The 6,164-nt window shown below is 30.3% G+C and overlaps 1 protein-coding gene across 2 annotated transcripts in view; it reads right to left on the bottom strand.

Moving 5' to 3' along the window:
• The window catches only part of LOC106457009 (leucine-rich repeat and immunoglobulin-like domain-containing nogo receptor-interacting protein 1), a 46,232-nt gene extending 42,360 nt beyond the window's left edge, over window positions 1–3,872 (bottom strand). Inside the window, exon 1 of one of the 2 annotated variants that reach the window (XM_013916396.2) lies at window positions 3,559–3,872. The gene's annotated coding sequence lies outside the window, so the exon portion shown is untranslated. Of the gene's footprint in view, window positions 1–3,502; window positions 3,522–3,558 lie in introns of those variants that run through there. The other variant, XM_022382822.1, reaches the window with a different exon arrangement.
• Between the last annotated feature and the right edge of the window lie 2,292 nt (window positions 3,873–6,164).

Here is a 6,164-nt window from a genome sequence, read left to right as displayed (position 1 = left end):
CACGAAGCGAAAGTAAGATCTACTAAATTTTAATTAAATTATAGATATATCAATTCATGTGAATATGACTGAACAATTTCATTTTTTCTGGAAAGTGGTGTCTATTTACTTGTGACCACGCTGTGTACATTACAATAACTCCCAAATAAAAGGCGTCAAATAATTAAGGTAGGTCAAGGCACATGCACACTGCCCTAATAGCTTAGCCAAATCAAATATCATATTAAGCAGTGAAATTGTGACAGATGGGCTCGTAAATGTATTTATATGAATAAATGTTCTTCCTATTATTATTTTATTTTCTATTTATCACCTTGGTTTTTACAACAGATGGCGCTGATCTAGTTTAATGTAAACACGTGGTGGTGTTAGATTTAGTTGCCTAATGCTCAAAGTAAATGTCGCGTGATTGATGTGATAAGCTACAACATTTCTTAATCGATTGATTTCACTTTCTCTGTAGACTGGAGCTGAAGATGGATTCTGTGATTCGAACTAAGGCTTGAGATAGAAATAAAACCAACGTAGAAGAAAAAGGTCTTTCGTGTATTGACACGTGTATATAATGATATGTTCAGCTAATGTTTATACATGTTAGATATACAATTCAGTGGCCTTATCTTTAATTATTAGAAAATATGAAAAAGTGTAGTATATATGATGACAAAATAAATCCCGTCATTGCTTTTAGTCTTAATAGAGCTATGCCTGTCATTTGAAGCAGTAGTAGACCAACTGTAGACTAAAACATACTACATATAAATGTTCTAATAAATAGGTGTTAATTGTTTAGATAACCTCTGAGCTTGTAAGTCAAGACTAGTTTGTCATGTCTAACAGTAACTATACACAACTTCTGAAAGTTCTCAAGTTACACAGTATAGTGCATCACATATATATACTAAATACACACACACACACACATATATATATATATATATTAGTTTTGTTTTTCAAACGTCTTTCTCATTATGTTTAATCACGAGAGAGTATATCCATAAGCCGACTTTGGTTAACAAGATTAACAGTACATCTTCTTTTGCTAGCATTCACCACCTTGTTTAAGTAGCTTGCACATGATCAAAGCGAATTTTTCTTTACAAAGACAGCACTTCATGCCTCACTCTTAATCTCATTAGATTGACTAGATATTTTCAGCGAACGAAGATGTTCCCATTTGAGTAATTGATCATGCGTCCTTTGCTTATTTTACGAAATTCATGTTTTTATAATCTAATAACGTTTCAATGTGTATATTTATATTCTCTTTGTTTATGACAGCTTGTTATAGTTTGCATAATAAAGCAGTCTAGCTGAATTTTACCAAGAATCTACTATCAGTGAGTCAAGTAGACAGACAAACAATTAGATGAAATGAAAAGAGCAGATATAAATTATAGGATAAATAAATACAGCTCAACAGAGAGAAAAATACGTGAACAAATAAAAGACAATAAGATGTACAAGTATACAAATACTTATGAAAATTAACTAATACAAGTATAAGAAAAATAACGTTAAAGTATGCTTTGTTACTTTAAGAATAAATTACATAGAAATTCTCAAAGTAGATAACATGTTAGAGGTCGTAACAGTCATAATAAATTGTGTTAATCCGTTGATAAAGTATTAAACCAGTGCACGTGCTAAATGCAGATAATTAGAATAAAAATGAAATACTGACAAGTAACCGAGATGATTACTAGAAACTTCCCTTTAAAAAATCACAACGTTTAAACCTCAATTGTGAAACACACGTGACTTTTCATTTAATCACCTAAATATGTTTTATTTATAAGAGGGTATATTTAACTATGCCTATACGAAGCATTTTATCAATCACTGGTAACTTATAAGGATGCGAGCAGGAACTGGTGAAGGATTTTAAGCCATTTGTTATGTAGCTTAATGGAAAAAAAAATGACGTATACTAGAATTGAAGCGCAATATTAACTAATGACGTTTATTTATATACGTTTGTTACATTAATGCAAATCTAACAAGCGTCCCATTTAACAAATGTAGTGAATATTTATATTGATACTGAAGTCTGGATCAAACGTTTACTTCTTCACGAGCCATTTGCTATGATTCTTCTTTTTTAGTTTACTTAAAGCATTTTCGTGTGACTTGAAAGCAGTTTTGCAAAGTAAAATAACTATATTTCTCATTCTTACTTAGCTCAAACTTGAATACTGAAAGAAGTTTGTATTTTTTAAACGCGACCTCTGAGTAAATGTTAGTCAAAATATTTATCTTTTTTTTAATGATATCATGGTGAGCCAGTATAGAATGTGCGTGATAATCTAAGCTTCAAGAAAATTCAGGTACTAATAAAAATGTAGTTATCTCGTATACGTGTAGTTGTAATTATTAACCGAAACATTATCCAGTTTAAATTTGTAGTTATCTCGTATACGTGTAGTTGTAATTATTAACCGAAACATTATCCAGTTTAAATTTGTAGTTATCTCGTATACGTGTAGTTATAATTATTAACCGAAACATTATCCAGTTTAAATTTGTAGTTATCTCGTATACGTGTAGTTGTAATTATTAACCGAAACATTATCCAGTTTAAATGTTGAGCCCTGTAACGCAAACGTTTCCTCTTCGTGATTTTCTTGATTTATTTAAAATCTTTTTGTTGGTGAATTAATTTGTAAAACTAATAAAATGTTTATATATTAGCTGGACCTACGTTTTGTATAAATCATATTAAATACACGAAAGGTGAGGTATGCAACAACTGTATGAATCCTTAGACGATGTAATAAAAGTTTTTATATGAAGTAAAGTATTTTGACGTAGTAAATATATATCATCGTTACATTTCACGGTACGTAATGTTACTATATCTGAACGATAAAAAATTTCAAACGAAACAAATTGTACTCTAGTCACGAATCTTGAGCGAATGACTGAAAATATTGAACGCAGGGAAGTACAAACAAATCGTTTGATATATAATCCCTCAGATAAACATTCGGTAATCACGTGCTAGACGAATAACTTCTCTATATTGTGTAAGTGTTTGGAAACTCATTGTTATGAAGACAAATTCTTAAGTTTGAAGTATATTCTGAAGTAGAATTTAACCACAACCGTTATTAAAGCCCTTCTTCTATCTGTGTATTCTAAGATAGAATTTTTAGATTTTTTTAGATACAAAATATACCAAACTTAAATGCTATTCATTGACCTTCGTCAAAAGCGAGCACGGCAACAGTAAAAGAAAAAAAGTTACCTCATGAAAAATATAAATGAAGTTTATAACCCAAATTCATCTCTCTCTCTATATATATATATATATATATTTACGGTCATACTGTCTTCTCATAAATGTACAAACTTTTAGTTAAGCTTCAAGTAAATGCTTCGATGAAAATAACAATTGAATGATGTTCTTACGAAAAAACTATAATAAAAAATTATACTATTTGATATTTTAGTGTAGTTTTTATATTGGCTGAACACCTAACTAAACCAATATAGAACATACCTTTAATGTAGTTTTCATACTGGCTGAACACCTAACTAAACCAATATAGAACATACCTTTCTTACAATATTGAAGACTTTATCCGAACAACACCTTCAGCTTCTGATAACAAAAAATCTAGATACGCGTTTATAAAAGTTTTTATCTTCCAGAAACTAAGTGCTGAAAACTAAGAGGGGCATAAACGATATATATATATATATACGGCATTTATCCCCAAAACCTACAAGGTTTTGCTTTTACGTAAGAGAAATTGCATGACTCTCCTAAATCTGGGATATATTTTAAACGCTACATTTGTATGTAGCCGGCTTCTTCCATGTCCGTGGAGTACCACGGCCAGTTAACAACTGCCTTAAGAAAGCGCCAAATGGACACGTATCACCAGCTTTACCCACGTTAGAGGCTCAGATCACTTCACTTCAACCGGTTAAAGAAGAGAACGCCCCCTAGTGAGCAAGATACGATTATATGAAGAGATTAAGTTTCTCAGAACGTTTTGCATATCAGCGTCTCTCTCTCTCTTTTCTTTTCACTGAAAAAGAACAGATGATACGGAAGTGTTAGTAGATGATGTAACACAAACTTGTAGATGTAGGACATGACTAGGAGAACTTATGGCTAAGGCGCTAAATGATCCGTAGCCAGTCGTGTATTTTCGTATATTCGTAAAGATAGCCCCAATCCGTCACATTTTGTGAAGTACGGAAATACAAATCAAACTGTAAAGCTTAAGTGAACATGATATTTTGAGTACTGACTCTGAAGTTAACATTTTACATTTACTAAAATGTAGAATAAAAAATTAGGTGTTGTATTGTGTCATACTCAGTATAATGTCTCCAGGATTTTTTTTATAAGTGTTGCTATATTGTGTTTTATATTAATATAATATATAATTAATAATATAATATGTAATTAATATAATATATATATATATATATATTCACTTGCATGACCCTTCGTCTATTGATTAAGCAAATATGTCTAAACGAAATTAAATATTTGTTTCATATCTTTTCTTTTTCGCACGTTTCTCTTTAGCTCATTGGGAAATCTAATGATCTTAAGAGTAATTTTTCTTAAGATAAAAATAATATACATATTAGCATATAGCATCATTTACAGCGGAAAGGAATAAAGATAATTAAGTGGAAAATGTGCTTATAGGAATAGTAAAATTCAAGTACATTATAAACGTAATTTTTAACATTTAATGTATCATCTGTACAGTGTAGTCTCAAAACATGTAACTAATTAACCATGCCATGAGAAAATGTCATTTTGGCTAGAGTGAAGTCAGAACTGTCCATTTTTACACAAATCGTAATTAACTGTTCATTGATAAAATGTCATTTTGGCTAGAGTGAAGTCAGAACTGTCCATTTTTACACAAATCGTAATTAACTGTTCATTGATAAAATGTCATTTTGGCTAGAGTGAAGTCAGAACTGTCCATTTTTACACAAATCGTAATTAACTGTTCATTGATAAAATGCCATTTTGTTTACAGAATAAAGTCAGGCCTATCTATTTTTACACAAATCGTAATTAAGTGGACATTCAGGAAATGTCATTTTGTTTATATAGTGAAGGAAGATAAATTGTAATTGGGTATCTTGTTGGTCTTAACACACATATCAAAACCCTTTTTTTTTGTTTATAGTAGAAAACTGTGAATTGTTAATACATATGTATCAAAATATTATTAATCAAAACACTATGCTGATCCAAAAAATCAGTTAATTTACCTCCTTACAACTAATATAATTCTTTTGCCAATATGATAACTCTTGGATCAGTTAATGATTGCAGTTTTAGCTATTTTAGAGTGGGAACTTTAGTCTTTGATACATCAAAACATTAACCAGTATGAGTAGAAATAGTTTCATATTTTGTGGGATAAGAATATCTTCTATTATCGCATCTATTTCAAATACACACCAATTTCCCATTTTGTTTTCATAACTTAGCAATACTACAATATAGAGTTATAAACATTAATATTGTATGCATAATGGTGAGCAATACAACTGCTGATGAAACAAACAGTGACTACGGTAACTGTATTCTGTTACCGTTAAGTTATACCTCAAATAGGCCAATGGAAAAACATGCAGTAAGCTCATTTTTGATAATTGTTTAAAGTAGTATTACGTAATTATTATGATTTTAATTCCTTTCCTTTATCAAGTTATTGATTAGATTACCCAGTCAACAATCATATATGGCATGATGTGTCTTTACCTTCACGATGAAGAAAACAGTATTGATGCGAGAGACTGAATCGGTAAAAATATTGTTTCTTACTAATTAAGATACAGGATTGACTGTGGGCTAGAAGATGAAAATGAGTAACCTATTTTTTTTTGCATTCTTGTGACGATAAACTATAATTCGTTTAACGCTTTACTTTTGAAATGTAAGTACATCATAATACACGCATTGAATTATAGTTACATCACAATACACGCATTGAATTTTAGGTATCACAATACACGCATTGAATTGTAGGTATCATAATACACGCATTGAATTATAGTTACATCACAATACACGCATTGAATTTTAGGTATCACAATACACGCATTGAATTGTAGGTATCATAATACACGCATTGAATTATAGTTACATCACAATACACGCATTGAATTTTAGGTAT

Source organism: Limulus polyphemus, unplaced genomic scaffold (assembly GCF_000517525.1).
Source record: "Limulus polyphemus unplaced genomic scaffold, Limulus_polyphemus-2.1.2 Scaffold281, whole genome shotgun sequence".
Taxonomy (NCBI): domain Eukaryota; kingdom Metazoa; phylum Arthropoda; class Merostomata; order Xiphosura; family Limulidae; genus Limulus; species Limulus polyphemus.
This window is presented reverse-complemented; position numbering and strand designations above follow the sequence as displayed.